Source organism: Pogona vitticeps, chromosome 3 (genome assembly GCF_051106095.1).
Source record: "Pogona vitticeps strain Pit_001003342236 chromosome 3, PviZW2.1, whole genome shotgun sequence".
Lineage (NCBI taxonomy): Eukaryota > Metazoa > Chordata > Lepidosauria > Squamata > Agamidae > Pogona > Pogona vitticeps.
Genome location: NC_135785.1, coordinates 121034370 through 121052398, shown reverse-complemented (window position 1 = coordinate 121052398; position 18029 = coordinate 121034370). Strand labels below are relative to the sequence as shown.

At 40.6% G+C, this 18029-nt stretch overlaps 1 long non-coding RNA gene across 1 annotated transcript; it reads left to right on the top strand.

Moving 5' to 3' along the window:
- Positions 1–1910: 1910 nt before the first annotated feature.
- Positions 1911–17065, top strand: LOC144588231 (uncharacterized). The gene is made up of 2 exons (XR_013543678.1): positions 1911–7742; positions 9777–17065. It is a non-coding gene; the product is annotated as an uncharacterized LOC144588231 (long non-coding RNA).
- The last annotated feature ends 964 nt before the right edge of the window (positions 17066–18029 follow it).

The following is an 18029-nucleotide window of genomic DNA, read 5'->3' as shown; positions in this document are numbered from 1 at the left end:
ATAAAATCAAACAAAAACGGCCGGTTACGGGATTAATCGGTTTTCAATGCATTGTAGGTCAATGGAGACTCGACCTACAGACTTTTCGACCTGCAGCCACCATTCCAATACAGATTAATTCCTTAAGTAGAGGGTCCGCTGTAGATGATGCCTAGATAACCTCCAATGGTTTTGCTCTATATGTTATCTGATCATGAATGTTTTGCCATCCTTGCCAGAGAATGCTGTCTTTGCTTACAACAGAAATCTCAATAGCTGTTTATGCTAATAAAGATGGGGGCAAAACTTATTTTCATAGTACCCAAAGATAATTTCAACAAATAGTATACAATACATGTTCAGTCACCTAGTGAACTAAGAAAAGATGGGTCACAAAGCATAAGTACTTATTAAACAATAAATACTACCATAATAAAATAATCACAACACTTGATTAAATTACAGGCTGAGAAAATCTGACATTTTGAGATAAACTGGAACACAGCCTTTTAAACAGTAGTTGTGAAAGAACACATTGGTAACACAGCCTATAATTAGAATTCAGAGTACAAATTTAAAAAAAAACAACAACCCAGTGTTCAAAGAAATCACTGAAAGAACAGTTCTTCACACAACATACAAAATGTGACTGCTGCTCTCTGCAATAAGGTCTCCAGACTATTACAGAGGGGATGGGGGAGAGAGACCAAACAGGTAAACAGGTGAGAAGAGCTCTGTCCAATCATCCATTTCATCGACACGATTAAAGGGGAGCACCTAGCCCTGCGCTCCCTACAGTTTTCTTGTCCCCACTGTGATGGAGGACTCTGAAGAGGAGTGTTTGTTTGCTTACTGTGTAGACGATATACATGCAAACAATGCAGATTCGCCAGGGTGATACAATTTACATTCCTCCTGATTTTAAAACATCTGAAGAAAGCATGCAATTTTAATTTTTTAAAAAATTATGTTAAATATTGTAGTGTATCCTATTCATGATGACATAACATAAAGTTATACTAGCATAAATGTGCCAGGCATTAAGCCCAGCAACAAGGAATAGCACTACAGAATTGCACAGTCATGCGTCCCCATCACAATTAACTATGCTTTCAGACAGAGCACTTCTGCCTTGGCCCCAGTGCAACTACTGCATATAAGCAACCTTGAGTTGCATATGTGTCATTGCGCAATAGGGTTTTGGCAACTTTGTCTGTGCTGTTAAAGAAACAAAAACCCACAATACAGTATCATTTGAGTTTAACAAAATAATGCCAATGTCTGTCTGGTCATGGTGCTCAGATAATAGAATAAGATAAGAATATTCCCCAAATGTTTTTTATTAAACTGTTAAAACTGAGGATTATACAATCTGCATAGCCTTCCCAAATAGCTGTTCCAATGAGCTTTATATGCAAAACAATCATTCATTTTTCTGATAGAACTGCAAAACTAATCTTTATGTGTTTGTTGACATTGGATTGATTGATTGATTGATTGATTGATTGATTGATTGATTGATTGATTGATTGATTGATTGATTGATTGATTGATTGATTGGCTGGCTGGCTGGCTGGCTGGCTGGCTGGCTGGCTGGCTGGCTGGCTGGCTGGCTGGCTGGCTGGCTGGCTTGTATTCTGCCCATCTGGATACAAAGGCCACTCTGTAAAGTTCACAACAAAATAACAATAACATATTAATATAATAATAACCACATAAACATAACAGCAATATAAAAAAATCAGAATAAACATATATCAGTAATGTGACATCTATCTTAGAACAGAACTTAATGCTGCACTGACAAACCAGCAGCGGTGGCATAAACTCTCTCCTCCTTTCACCCTGCATTCCTGAATGGTCTCCTCTTGATGAAAGAACAAGGAAAGGCCTGTGTGGTTCCCAAGATTAAACAAATGTCAGAGTGGGTAATACCTACTTATTGATATTATCGATATTGAGTGGTGATACCTTAAAAAAATAAATCAAACGAATTGACAGCTTTTGTGGAGAAAATTACACTTCTTCAGGCTTAGCAGAACCCTGTCACGGAGACTGCAGAAAAATTGTAGACAAGAGTTCAAAAATTGATGCTATATGTCTATGAGAATTGAAGTCCGTCCTCTGGAGCCTGCAAGTCTCCAGTCATGAAAGGACTCCCAAGGCAGCCTTCAGGGAGGGTGGAGGGGGAAAACGTTCATAGATAATGGTGCCATCAACCTTCAGGGGCATATAGGTTTGCCTGCTGGATTTCAGTCACTGAAATAAAATATGGATCTCTGGGGAAAAAAACCTGCTATCTTTGAGTATATAATTATTAAAAATGTATTAAGTTTATAACAAGTGAGAGCTCACTTGAGGTCACATGATTAAATCTAATCTTTCTGAGAGTGATTTAAATTTTTGTCTACTCACAGGCATCTCAGCTGCCCCTGTTTTCTAATGCCTGACATCTTCAAATATCCCTGTCTTTGCCTGTGGTCAAAGAATGTCAGATAGCCCCAGAATGTACACAAGTTAGAAGGGGTAGGAAATTAGCTTTGCTTTTTAGTCATGGGGTAAAAAAAAAGATATATGCTATATCCCACAGAACTATCTTCTTGCTATAAAATTCCTGCAAAGAATGTTGGACCTAACAGTCCTAGAATCCATCAAGGCACTTCTGATAATTAACAGACCACTTATTTTGTAAGTATTTTCTGAAGAAAAGCAGAGTATGTTGGTTGAAATAGAGTAAATAATTTTGTTTGGCCTTTTGGTGCAAAGATGGTATAGAGTTGGAGAAAGGAGTGGTGACTAGACCTCAAACCCAGGCATTCTGATGTCCAAAAGGGAATCTTTATTAAAGTATGAACAATTTATTCCCCTTCCCTTAACTGTTAGAAGAACTAATGTTATCTAGTTGGAACTAATCAAATGAAGAAAAATGAACAAGTATTTTCCTGGTCTAATTAGAGTGATATGCTAGCACCATCTATTGGATATCAAAGGAAGAACCAGGTTAAAACAGTAATTTGTTTCTTCATTGGCTACAATGGGGTGGGCAGGAGAAGGAGGTGGAGAAGAAAACTGAACAATTACCAGTGGTTTGATGGAAAATAACAGGCTATACCTTTATTGGTTAGAGCTACAAGTGTCTCTTCTCTCACCTTACATGCAAGGTAAATGTCCAAAGGATGGGATCATCTTTGTCATTCCATGTTAAGGAGGCTGTCTCCCTTTTTAATGGACTGTAGCCAAGACGTCCAAACACATTCCAAGGAAGAGGTAAACAACTCTTCTTAAAATGCTCCTTAATTGCAACCACATCACATGAACCATGCCGAAATAGTAATTCATAAAAATGGAGCCACCCACCTCTACTGAATTTGACACCAAGCCTTATGGCCACAATAAGGTCTGGCCAAATTTTTGAACTTTCCTGGTTCTTCCCCACTCATCTTAATATCCGCAACCCTGTTTGCATGTATGTTTTCTTTAAATTGTTATACCTACTGCAGCTAATTGATGAGGTTCTGGAACATATCTCTGGAACATAGTCCAAGTTGCATCCTGATAACCAAGATGCAACCTGGCACCTCATCAATTAGCTGCATGTAGCTAAGGCAAGTAATGAAAACTTTACATGAACACCAATAGGATTTTGAGCAACTTTTTATACCACAATGTGTTCAAGAATTCTAGTGAACTGTAAAGTTTTGCACACTTTTATGGAATGTTATTTGGTTCTAATAAAGATAATGCCTCTCTTTAATTTTTGGTTTTATTTACATAGACCACTAAAATCATGTTTGTTCTTATTTGTTCCTCTTTTTCTTTTCATTTTTAAAATTCTTTAAATTTCCTAAACGTGGCTAGTAATTTAAGTGCTGATAAACATTAATTATTACTCAAAAATAACATTGTTGTAATTTAAATATTAAAATAACAAAGCTTACAATTACTGCTACAATTTTTCATGAATTTGAGATAATAGATTTTTAAATAATTATTTCCAAACTGATTACAGTGGACCCTCGACTTACAGACGGCTCGACTTACAGACTTTTCGAGTTACAGACTTCTCTGGCTGCAAAATTTAGATTCGACTTGCAGCCAGAGAATCGACTTACAGACCAGAAAAAAACCAAAATGGAATAAAAATAGAATAAAAACCACTGGTTATGGAATTAATCGGTTTTCAGTGCATTGTAGGTCAATGGAGATTCGACTTACAGACTTTTCGACTTGCAGCCACCATTCCAATACGGATTAATTCTTTAAGTAGAGGGTCCACTGTACTTTTTAAATCTCAATCCCTTTTCAACTTCAGGGCAGTATACATGGGTAACTTTATCCTCACAAGAAGCTTGGAAGGTTGGTGTCACTGAAAAGGTGAGCCAAGTCCAAGAACATCTAGAAAGACATACTGCTACAAAGAGGTTTTAAACCCAGGTCTTCTTGGTCTAAGCCCAACATTAGAATACATTAGATCTCACTTTTGCATAATCTCTTCCACTTGATATGATTTCCACACTATCTTGGACTACTTGCATAAAATCTCATGTCCTCTCACACATACAAAATAGTTGATGTTAGGAATAGTGACTAAGAAACACTGGAAAGACATTTCACACTTCTTTTCATCTTAGCTATTCCCCTTCTTCCCCTCCACCAACTTTTATCAAGACACTTCTTTAAAAACACAAGCTGATTGTGTCCAAAGGGAATGGTAGGTGATATCTTTATTAAACCTTTTTTTAAAAAAACATACAAGCTAGCTCATGACCCTGTGTGTGTCTTTGAGAGTCTGAGTATCCCAGAGCTGAGGGTGTGTGTGAGAAGAAGCATTACAGTTCCAAAAATATGTCCAGATGTGTGGGTCAGGCACCATTGTTTAAAAAAAGTTTCAAAATACGAGCTACAATATTGGGCAGCAGTGTACATTTCAGATCTCACTTTGGGCAGTGTGGATTAGAATATTGTGTCCCAATCTGAATATATTTGTCTTCATACGCATTGTGGTAATATTTCACCCGGTATTTGAGATACAAAACAAACATCACTGTTCTATTAATAGTGTATATGTATAGCAAAAATGCCACAACAGCAACAACAACAACAACAAAAAGAGAGGTTACTTACCTGTAACTCTGGTTCTTCGAGTGGTCATCTGTGAATTCACATTAATGGGTTTAATCTGCACCTGTGCAGAGGTCTCCAAAATATTCTAGAGCTTTATGCTACGTTTGTCAAGGACCGCCCCCCTAGCCCACAAGGTCCGCCCATCCTGGTAATTGCCTCAGTTCCTAAGAACAGTCCGCCGCTGCATCAAAAGGTACAAGAGTGACAGACGGACAGGAGGCTAGGTGGAAAGTGTGAATTTACAGATGACCACTCGAAGAACCAGAGTTACAATTAAGTAACCTCTCTTTCTTCTTCATGGTCTCTGTGAATGCACACTAATGGGTGATTAACAAGCTTACTGTACCTTATAGGTGGAGGGACATCACGGAAGAATTGAAGAAAGCACAGCTCTCCCAAACGATGCATCCTTTTTGGCTCTTAAGCCCAGTCTGTAGTGGGCGGCAAACATAGATGGTGTTGCCCGGGAGAGGAACTCCACGAAGAAACTCTGCAGAAGTAGCTGTCGCCCTAGTGGAATGAGCCTTAATACCCACAGGTAGTGGCTGTTTGGCAAGTTGATAAGCCAGTTTTATGGTGGAAATGATCCAGCGGGAAATCATTTATGAAAAGATGTGAGAACCTCTGTGAGGGAGGTGTGGTGATATGAACAGTCTCTTTTATTTACAGAAAGAAGACATTCTTGAGGCATAAAAGGCAAGTGCCCATCTGGTGTCCGATGTGTGTAGGGATCATTCTAAATCAGTTGTAGGTGATGGGAAGAACGTAGGTAGAATTATAGGTTGGGAGAGGTGAAAGTGGGACACAACCTTAGGCAGGAAGGAGACATCAGGAAAGAGGGTGACCTTGTCGGAGTGAAATTGGAGAAATGGAGGGTCAATCCTCAGTGCTGCAAGTTCAGAAGCTCTGCGGGCAGAAATACTGGCAATGCGGAAAAGCGTCTTGAGAGAGAGGAGGTACTCTGAAGTGGTGGCAAGTGGTTCAAATGGAGTACGGGAAAGCCAGTGGAGAACAAGTATTAAAGACCATTGAGGAGGAGGCGGTGGCACTGAAGGGCACATATGGAAACACCCCAAAGAAAGCATTTTAGTGTGGGGTGGCAAAAAAATCATGGTAGCTTCCAAATCTTGAGGTTGATGAGCTACAATGGTGTATAGGTAGACCTTGAGAGCTGACAGGGATAATTGTTTATTAAAGAGATAAGACAGAAATCATAGGACAGCTTATAAATTTGTTGGACTAGTAGGAAGATCATGTTGGAGAGCAAATTTGGTGAAGACAGATCATTTGTAGGAGTAGAGTTTGACTATGGAAGGTTTACAGGCATTGGCAAGAATAGCATTCACTGAGGGAGAATTATCCACACTGTGAGATGGAGAGTGTGGAGGTCTGGGTGGTGAGTCCTGCCCTAATGTTGTGAGAGCAGGTGTGGGATGAGAGGCAGGTGTAGGTAGTTGCTGGTGATGAAACAGAGCATGGTGAACCATGGCTGTCTTGGCCACCAGGGAGCGATGAGGATTGTGTTGGCATGATTGTGTCTGATTTTGGCTATTGTCTTGAGAAGGAGAGGCATGAGAGGGAAGAGGTATACGAGGTGTGTAGCCCAATCTGCCATGAGTGCATCTCCTAGTGATTTGCGGCCCATGCCTGCTCTTGAGTAGAAAAGGTTGCATTTGGAATTTTGCAGTGTGGCAAACATGTCGACTTGCAGCTGACCCCAGAGTTTGCAGAGGTGAAGAAACATAGATTGGTCTAGGGACCATTTGTGCAATCTACTGAGTTTGTCTGCCACCAGATTGTCCTGTGTGGCAATATGTACTGCCATGGGAAAGATGTGGCGTTCGAGGCACCATTCCCAAAATTGCACTGTGAGATAAAGAAGTGGAAGGGAGTGTGTGCCTCCCTGCTTGTTGATCTAGAATAAGACGGTGGTGTTGTCTGTTGTGACTTGAACGATGTTGCCGTGGATAATCGGCTCAAAGGCTCTGAATGCCTTGAAAATGGCTAAAAGTTCCAGATTGTTTATATGGAGGACATGTTCTGTGTGGGACCAGGTAGTGTGGATATGAAGATCGTTGCAAGGTGCACCCCATCTGGTAGTGCTTGCATCTGTGGTAATTTGTACTGATGGTTGAAGGGGAATAAATGGTCATCCCATGAAAAGGTTGGCTGGAGCGTCCCACCAGAGAAGTTGGGAAGAGAGTTCGGGAGCAACCTTGAGTAGCTTTGATGGTGGTTCTGTCATGGGATTGAAGAGAATCAGATACCATGACTGGAGGGAACAAATCTTCAGTATAGGATAGTTGAAGTTGTAGAGGCCATAAAGCCTAAGAGGCGCTAAGCAGAATGCGCTGTGATGCAGGAGTGGGGGTGGAAATGAGTGATGAGGGACTGGAGTTTGATGGCTGTTTCCGAAGGAAGAAAGACTCTTGCTGTGGTAGAGTCAGGGAGTGCACCTATGTATACGATGCATTGAGTGGGGGGGGTGAGAATTGATTTTTCTTTGTTGATTTGTAGGCCCAGTTCTGCGAGAAGAGAGAGAGTCACCTGGATATCTTTCAAGGCTTGAGAGTGAGAGGAAGAGACCACGAGCCAGCGGATTGGAGAGGTGGGAGAGCTTTATTCCACAAATAACGGTGGTAAGCTCGCATAGCTGTGATGTAATTGGCAGTGTGAAGAGTGAATGATGCAAGAGAGTAGATTCTGCCTCCCACAGTGTCCAGTTTTCTCCCTTCTTTGTTGTTTGGTGTGGTGCTGGAGCAGTTATGTGCCCTGTTTTGAGTGCCATCTGCAATGTGTGAATTAGGAAGTGGATGCTTAAACAAGAATCCAGTATTTCCTCTGTGTGTTTTATAAAGGTTTTCAACTTTACAAGACATATGTGGTAAGGAAGAAGGTTTTGATCAGGTTTGCTTAGTAAGTTCTAGCAAAGAGGGAATGAAACTCATGCTTTGAGGCAGAGTTTGCTGTTCACTGATGTCTTCAAAAACTTTGTCAGATTAGACTTGAGTAGGCTGTTGTACATCAAGTTCTATGGCTTTGGCAATCCATAGGACCAATTGGGAATAGGAAGAAAAGTCATCAGATGGTGATAGAGGATTGTTGTGATTAACATCCGAGTCCGGTGTTGGTAGGTTTGGTGGGGATTGTTGATCCAGTATGGAATGAGAAGATTGTGAAGAGAATGAACGAGAGGAAGAGGTTGGAGAAGTGAGGCAGTATTGAGATAAAGTAGGAGTAGGTTCTGGAAGGTCATGGTGAAACCTTGATGAGGTGTGTTGAGGTGGTACCAAGGCAGTCTGAGATTTGGAGTGTTTATTGTGAGGATGCTTGGTACCAAGAGGTAGAGGCTGGGGAACCGTGTAAGTCGTGGTCGCCTGTACTGAAGGTTGATGGGTCATTGTTGTGCTGGAGCAGAAGTGTGGGATCGCTTCAGTACTGTGGACTGAACCCGTGGGGGTTTGGGATGTTGTCTTTTTCGTGACTTGTGATGTTTTGGTATCGAGATGGTTGGTACCGAATCCTCGTCGGATGAGGAACGGGACCGGTAGGCATCTTGGTACCATGATCGATACCGAGGTGAAGGAGAGGAGTCCGAGACTTTGGAATCATAGTAGTACCAATGTCAGTGTCGACAGTCTGGGTAAAAGTCGAGCTCGGACAGATAGTACCGATATGCTCAATATCGAGAGCGTTTGTAGGCAGGGTAATAATACTCCAGAGGCTCAGAGAGTGTGACCCATTTGGAGTGTCTATACCTCCTAGAGAGCTCTTGAGACGTGAAGGACCCGGTTGGAGTGGTGGGTCTCACGAGATTGGCACCAAAGCGAGATGTTTGAGACGTAAGATGTTCTTTCTTTAACCTCTTGCGAGGAAGAGAAACATCGGGTGCCTGGTACGCCAAGTCGGAATCGCCCATTGAAATGGAACAAATCATAGATAAATGGCTCGAGTGTGATGAAGTAGGTATTATGGTGGCTTTAGCATGATCAATCGGTGAGAATGGAGATTGTGCCAGTATCGGAGATTCGGGTTGAACGGAAGGAGGCAGAAGAGTCTCTTCCAAGGAGTTGACACACACGGTAGGTTGGTCCTGGAGTGGTGGTTGGTCTGGTACCAGTCTGCGCGGATGGGAGTTGGTGGTAGATTTTTCTGCTTTTTTTATTTAGAATGATCTGCTATTGAAGGAGACTTTGGTACGGAAGTCAATTTGGTGGAGCTAGAAGGCTTAGATTTAGATTTTGAGAAGTTTTGGAGAGTGATCTGGTCGGAGAAACGGCAGGTGGAACTGGAGATTGTTTCGGAGGATGAGATCATGGGTTGACTCCATACTTTGGGGAGGTTGAAGGGATTTTTCCCAAAGGAAAGATCGAAGACATTGTTGTCTCAATTTGAGGGCTTATTTGGTGAAATTTTTACAAAACTGGCAGGAGGAAGTTTGGTGGGATTCTCTGAGACAAAAAAAGTCAGATGTTGTGGCCATCTGAAAGTGGAATCTTATCAGAGCATGAAGTGCACTTCTTGAAAGGGGGAAGGGGTACCAAAAATGGCAGGAAAGGAGGGGGAAAAGGTGGGGGGCCTGGTCGGGGAAATATAGAAGTCTCTTACAATTCCCTGGTTGTAGAAGATCGTAATTGAAGAATAGAAGTAATAAAGGATTGTATTTCTTTCAGATATCGCAAAGGACGAACGGCAGCTCAACTAGAGGGGAGACCTCAGTGGCGACAAAAAGGAACTAAGAGAATTACTGGGACGGACGGACCTCATGAGCTAGGGATGCAGTCCTTGACGAACGTAGCATAAAGCTTCAGAATATTCCAGAGACCTCTACGCAGGCGCAGATTAAACCCATTAGTGTGCATTCACAGAGACCACGTAGAAGAATATCAAATATCAGGATAATTGCTGCACAAGAAGGACTGTTTAAAGTGCTTTCATATTTGAAGGGGGGAGGAATCCAGCACTAGTTTCTATGTCAAAAGAAAAATGCCCTTTATGTTTAATAAGATCAGACAGTACATTAAAAATATTACTATTACAGTGTTTTCCGGTCTACCTTAGGCAGAATCCTGTATTAGTTACTGTCATAACCCATTAAATGAAGCTCATGTACATGCACAAAACAGCATAATTGCTGAATCATGATGCAAATATAGAATATTACATTTGACGCTTTTGAACTTAATTATTAATTATGATGCTTTGTCTAATGGGTTCTTCCTATTAAAATATGAAACCATGTTACTTTTTTTACAGAGCTGTTAATATTTCTTTTCATGATTCAACAAATTTTTGTCATGCATAAAATATTACCTTCAAGCACTCATGTGTTCAGCTCACACTGCATCCACGTTAAAATGATTCTGCATATTACTGGAGGAAACAGTAACAGGCTGCTGCAAGTAATCTAGTCTAATCTCCTTTAAAAGTTACTATGCCTTAGCTTTTAGCTACAGAATTACTAGTACCTCTTACTAAACAACATTAAAATATTGTAAAATTAAATTACCATTCTAAATATATATAGAACTGCATGGAAAATAATAATTCATAATTTTATCCTGTCTTTTGTATGCCTATGTAAAACTGTGAGTCCTTAATGCCCACTCCAGTAATAGAAGCAAAGCAGTTGTTTGATACCTATAACATAAATAAGAAAAGTGGTTAACCTTATGGTCATCTGGAGTCCTGTGCTGCAGTCTTCCAAGAAGCCATATATAATTAATTTGTTACTCACTTATTTGTAGGGATGGGCAAGTTGTTTGCTCCAGTCCTTTTAGAAGTCCATGTGGGAAGCAAAATGTGTGATTACATTTCTGTCCAGTGGTTTTGTAATAAAATGAACCTGATGCTGCCTTTAAGTATTGTTAGTCAATGAATGAAGCCACTGTCAATTTAGCTGAAAGGATCTTAGGTCTTTCTCTCTCAGTTCCTTGGTAAGTGTTGCAGTTCTGGGGAAGCCTAGCCTAATTGCAGACAGGTAAGATTTGTTCTGCAAAGGTGCTTCAAAACAGTGATAGAAAGCAGCAGAGCTGCAGGAATGAGGGCGAGGACGATGTAACAAAGCAGAACCTCACTCCAAGCAAGGTAAAATCAGCAATATTGGAGACTGTTGGGCTGTCTTGTTTTGTTGCAGTGCATATGACAGTGAAAGAGTTTGCATCTTTCTGGGCTTGTAGAAAAATCAGCTTCAAGAATCCTAGCTGGATTAATTCTCGATTGATTGATTGATTGACTGATTGATTGACTGATTGATTGAGAAAAATTTATAAATAGTCATCTGTGTGTGTGTGTGTGTGTGTCTGTGTGTAGGCACACGCGTACACACACACACACACACACACACACACACACACACACACACAGAGCCCCATTAGTGCTGGAGCAGTTAAACTAGAGTAACAAACAGTAAATATTGAATTACTGCACAAACAGCAATAACATAAAACATAAAACTAATGACATGAAAACAAAATTTCACAGTAAAGCAGAGAGGAGGCAAGACATTCAGCCAAGGTCAGAGTGAAAGGTTTCCCTGAAAAGTAATGCTTTCGACCACCTCCTAAATGAGTATAGGGAGGGATCCAGGTGAAGCACCTCTGGGAGCTGATTCCATAACCTTGGTGCCTCCACTGAGAAGGCCCTGCCTCTAGTAGGGGCGTCTCTTGGGGTGGCTACACCAAGGAGCCTGACCTGTGAAGATCTGGCAGGTCAGGGATACGACATTGGGGAAAGATGCTTTGACAGGTAATGTGATTCCAAAACTGTGAAGAGCTTTATATGTGAGTGTTAAAACCTTGAACCTGATCTGAGACACAATGAATGCTATTTGATGAAACAAGACTTCAGGGGTGGAGGGACAGTGTCATACAAGCTTACTGAGTTAGATGCTTCCTCTGAAACTTGCATTTCTGTGAAGTGTTTTAAAAAAATTACAAGAAATTGTTATGTTGGGAAGACTAAGAACATATTGCCTTAAAATGGATGGTATGGCCTTCTGAACTGCTTTCTCAGACAGTAATTGTGTATAATAGGTTTATGTATTTATAGGAAACATATATTTCTACTACAATGTAGCCAATAGCAAGGAAACAAAATGACAGTTCCTGTGACAGGGGATGTAGAAAATATTTATGTTGAGAGGAATTTAAAGCAAACTATGAAGAGTGTGGTGTTAAGGAATCTGCCACACTGAAGTGCCATTTGACTTGAAATGTATTTATTAGCCACAACCTTATTGCTGTCTTTTTAAAGGTTTACATGATTTACTATGACTAACTGGCTAATGAATGAAGTGCTGTGGTATGTGTTGGTCACATGCCTAGTCATGACTTGGTTACACAGCTGTCATGCACCTTGACACCTCATCAATTAGCTGCAAAGTCTAAACTAGGAGCCAGGCTTTGCTGAGTTTTAGATTTTTTTTGTTGAAGCTCTGCTGGTGTTCGTGGATTTCAATGGCTTCCCTATATAGTCTAACATAATGATTGCTGGTGTTGTCCAGTGTTTTGAAATAGAATTTCATGTCCAGCTTGAAAAATACAGCCTGCAAAAGGTCAACAAACTCTACCCAGCTACAAGGACCTGTGATCACTGCACACAAAAGACTAGCTAACAACACCCATCAATCACAGGGACAGACCATCTCCACCCCATACACCCATAACAAAAAAAAAATCACCCAATCTCCTGAAAAGGACAAAAAGCTGATCCCATAGCTACAAATACTCAACTATCCTATACCAGAACACAGACAGAGTTCTAACTCCTGTCCTCTGAAGATGCCAGCCACAGAGACTGGCAAAATGTTAGGAAGAAAAACCTTTGGAACATAGTCAAACAGCCAGAAAAACCTACAACAACCATCAAATCATAGAATCTTGTAGCATCTTGAAGATGAGCAATGTTTATTTGCCATAAGCTTCCATGGATCACAGCCCACTTCATTAGAAAAACAAAGTGTTGCATGGGTATACATCAGTGTTTCCTACTGTAGATAACCCAGATGTTCTTGGACTGCAACTCCCAGAAACCCTGACCAGTAGTGAAGGAAGTAGCAGTCAAAGAGCACCTGAGTTACCCAAGGCTGGGAACCATGATATACATGAAAGGGTGGGAAGGTAGAGGCAGTGGAATAACAAGAGACTGAGATGCAAAAAAGTACAAACTTTGGTCATAGCCTTAACTATGGTCATTGGCAAACAGTTGGGTGGTAGCAAAGACATTTTAGTAAGGATGAGCTAATTAACCATGTACAGTATTGTGATTAACAGTCAAGTACACATAGGAAAGGAAGTTAAAGTATAAATGTTTTCTCATTTAAAAATATTTAGCATATATTTCTGGGAAAAAAACTGCATCGTGTTCTGCCTCCACCATCAATTGCTGCTTTTTGCCCTTCTGTTTTTCATATTTTTCCTGCAGATCAGATGACAATGTGTCATTTATAGAGGCTTATTGTGATATACTCATGAATCTGTAGGTTCAGGGGAGAAGGACTGAATTTGTGAACTAACAAGAATAGTACCAGATGCCTCTGTGTATACTGTAACAACCATTCTTTTTACAAGGTATAGTGGAGGCAATGCTTTCCAAATGAGGGACAGGCATGTGACACTATCTGCACATTCAAATAGTATTTTTTTTTTATTTTCCCCTCTTTTCTCAGGCTTATCTAAATGCAATACAGAAATTCAGTGAACAGATTTCTGTGCTTAACTAACTGCAGATTTACTGTTCTTCTACATGAAGAACTTTTGCATTTGACCACACTCAATTTAATTAATTTATTTATTTATTAAATAAATGTAATAAATAAATAATACTCTTGGATTGTCTGGCAATACTACTGATCATATTTTTTGGATTGCCTATCCACAACTTCATGGCCAAAATGCCATGCTACTTGGTGATATCATTTACAAATTAGCATGTGTAACACTATTTTTATTAGTGTTGTAGGGTATGGAATGATTAGATTTGTTCCATAAAATGTACATAACAATGCAACAACTTACAGGATGTTTTCTACTATTCACTTTAAAATAACAATAATGTTTATATTAGGAAATTGGTAAAGCAATATGCCACAATATCATAAATATACTAAGTGAGATGATACATCCTCCCAACGTAACTTATCAGTGTTTTTAAACAAAAAATGAAGTGATGGTAATAGGTTGAACATCCAGTGCACAAGATAATTAAAATCCTGCTATCCTTATGCAGGTCCAGCTATTCAATGTCTTACCAAATAAGTTAAACAAAAGAAGTTACCATGGAAACAAATTCACTTTGTTGTAATGTCTCTAAACATAGCAAAACCATTACAATCTGCATGCCCTTAACTCCTGTTTGAAATTCTGAATATTTTCATTTGTCACTGAAGACTTTCACAATCTATGTATTTGTGGAAATGAAGACATTCATAATCTATGTATTTGTGAAAATGAAAACAGCTAACACACAGCTGTTTTTGTATATTGAAGACAGAAATAAATATCACTATGTTATTTAAAGGTGCTATCATACTGTCCCTTTTAGTGCAGGCTGGTAGAGTCTAAATAGGGTTGCTTGAGTTTGGGGGGAGGTATGACATGCTATTGGGTGCAATTCTTGCATCCAAATGGCATACCAACCTCATATGACCCTATTTCCAATATTGTGAAGTGATTAAATGAGCTACTTCAGGATACTGGACAATTTAACACTTACCCTAATCCTATGTGGAGGGTCAGGGGAAGTGAAATTTTCTTTTGGCCCCTACTAGATCATCACTGGTGTGCTGAATCACTTAGATTAAATTTTTTAAAAAATATTTTTCTTTGCTTTGTGCATAGAGCTGATTGAGAAAGTGCCTACAGTTTTCAGTTTCACACAAATGCAAAGAAAAAGGATTTTTAAAATTTAATTTAAGTGATTTAGTACATCAGCAATGATCAAGCAGAGTCAAAATTTTAATAATTTTACATCCCCTGACCCTTCACAAAAGAGCAGCAGAAATGTTCAATTTGTTGATATCCTGGCTACTTCATGATACCAGAAATTGACACTGGAAGTAGCCTTGGCCACTTTGACAGCTGCAAGGCTTGATTTTGATCCATTCCCAGTGATTGCACATGCTGGTAATGGACCGAACCAAAGCACACCAACCAATATCAAAAGAGCAGAATCCCCTGATACCTGAAACCAATCTGCTCCTGCAGTACACCAAACAGCAGAACAAATGCCCATATGATTAAGTTCTAATTGTGATGAGTGGTACATGGTTATGAGGATGTTCCAAACCACTAGGAGGGGGGGAAGTGTTTTCTCGTTTCCTTTTTCTTTTTTCTCTCTCTTTCTTTCTTCCTTTCCCATCTTGGACTCTGTGACCAATCTGGATTTTATTTTTATGTTATATGTAAACTGCCAAGAGTAGACACATTCCAGATGGGTGGTATATAAATATAATAAATAAATAATAAAATTTCAACGCTCTAAATACAATCGTACAGCCACAGGTTAAAACAAATTTACTGAAAACAAAACCTTTAAAGCAATGGACAGATGCTGCTGAAAGTATGTAACACCTAGCTAAATAACATATGGTACCCTGAAAAACTCATGGATATTATTGAATTGATATATCTGAAAGGATAGCAACAGTGCAGATCAATGGAGGATGGAAGTCAATAGATCAGTTTGTACCATATTTATTGAAGTACACAGTTAATTGATTGGAAATTATTTACAGATTGGATTTCTGATCATACACCATTAACACTGACTGGATTTGTAACTGTATCTTCACATTAGGGCTTGAGGGAGAGAATATTACATGATACCATGTTTCCTCAAAAATAAGACAGGGTCTTATATTAATTTTTGTTCGAAAAAACGCAGTACGGCTTATTTTCAGGGGATGTTTTATTTTTTTCATCTGCAACAATCTACAATTATTCAAATATAGTCATGTCATCTTCTGGTTGCTGTACAATGGTGGAGGGCAGGGTTTCACAATTGGGGCTTATTTTTGGGGTAGGGCTTATATTACGAGCATCCTGAAAAAATCATACTAGGGCTTATTTTTCAGGTTAGATCTTTTTTTAGGGGAAACAGGGTATTACTACCTCAGATAAACACTTTGTTTATGCAAATAGTTACTGCAGACATTGATTGCAAGAAGACTTGTAGCCTTAATAATAATTAAGGTCCAAAATAGGCCAAGACCTTTCAAACTAAATTAGAAGGATCGGGCAACAAATTTCAAGCTCACTCTGTGGACTTTTCCTCACTTCTTGATTGAATCACAGGATCAGGTCATGGAGTAAAGACTCCAAGTACACAACAGGAAGAGCCTTGTTTATTTCCCAACTGGATGATTCTCTGTATTAATGCACACTAAAACAAAGCAGTGGCGGATTCAATTATTCAAGAAACCTACATCTACAATTTATGAATGTGGGATATAGTGCTTTTGTGACCACGATTTAAAAAGCCAGAAAATTGCCTGATACTGCTGCACAATATTGTGCCCAGCAGGAAAGAGGATACCACTCTCTACAGCAAAGGGCAGCATGAATGTTGACAACACCAATAGTAGCAGTCAAGATGGTCTACAGGATACCCTTTTGTGCTCAGTACCGTTCAGAACGTGACACTACACACCCTTGAGGAACTGAATAATCTTCACATTTTTTTAAAATGGTGTATTTAGTTAGTCTTTGTATTGTAAAAATTTTGATTTTGTTAAATTGTATTAAGTTATTAGTTTTTTTTCTTTCCCTTTCTTCTATTTTTCCTTTCGTCATGGAATGGAGGGCCTGCCTTCCCAGCGAGGGGCCACAAAACATCTCTGTGATTATGGGTAGAGGGCGATATGGCTTTGGCTCCGTCCCTACTCGTGTTAGAAGAACTATGAACAGATGTTTAAAGGCTGTTCCTTGTTCTGAGACGGAGACCAACCCCCAGTACCGAGGTAGCCAGACCAGCCAGCCCTCTACTCTACGCCTGGTGTTGTTGAATGCCAGGTCTGTATCTAATAAAACCCAGCTAATTTACGATCTTATTCTGGAGGAAGATGCAGACCTGGCTTGCATAACCGAAACATGGATTGGCGGAGAGGGGGGTCCCCCCCTAGCTCTCATTTGCCCGCCCGGTTATGCTGTCCAACACCAGGGCAGACTAGAGGGACGGGGGAGCTATCGTTTACAAGTCTACCCTAGAGGTAGTTAGGCGCTCCTTGGTGGTAAAGCCGGGTCTTGAGGCCCTCCACGTGTGGATTGGGGCTAGGGACGGTATTGGGATCTTGCTGGGTTACTGTGCTCCCCGCGACCCAGCCATTTCCCTTCCGGAGCTGGTGGACTTTGTCTCCGCGGCATTGCTGGGTTCCCCGAGGCTATTGGTCCTGGGGGACTTCAACATGCATGTGGGGGCAGAGGCTTCCGGACCAGCTCTTGAGTTCCTGGAGACCATGGCCTTCTTGAACATGTCCCAGCATGTCAACGGCCCTACACACGTGGGCGGCCACACACTAGACCTGGTTTTTTCCACCAACGGGAGTGAGAGTGGTCCGATGGTGACTGACCTTGAGTCGGTTCCCTTGTCATGGTCGGATCACCACCTAATAAAATGTATCATCAAGATGGCTCTCCCCCCTCTCAGGGAGCAGGGACCTATTGTCATGGTCCGCCCTCGAAGGCTACTGGATCCGATTGGATTCCAGGATGCCATGAGAGGAGTTACGGCTGACCTGGCTGGCGCTCCTGTCGAGGCACTGGTTGACGGCTGGTTCACCGCCGCGGCTAGTGCCGTAGACACGATTGCGCCTAAACACCCTCTCCACCGCAGAGATCGCCCGGCGCCCTGGTTTAACCAGGATCTCCGGGCGTCAAAGCGGGTCAGGAGACGGCTAGAGCGCAAATGGAGAAAGGACCCGACGGGTT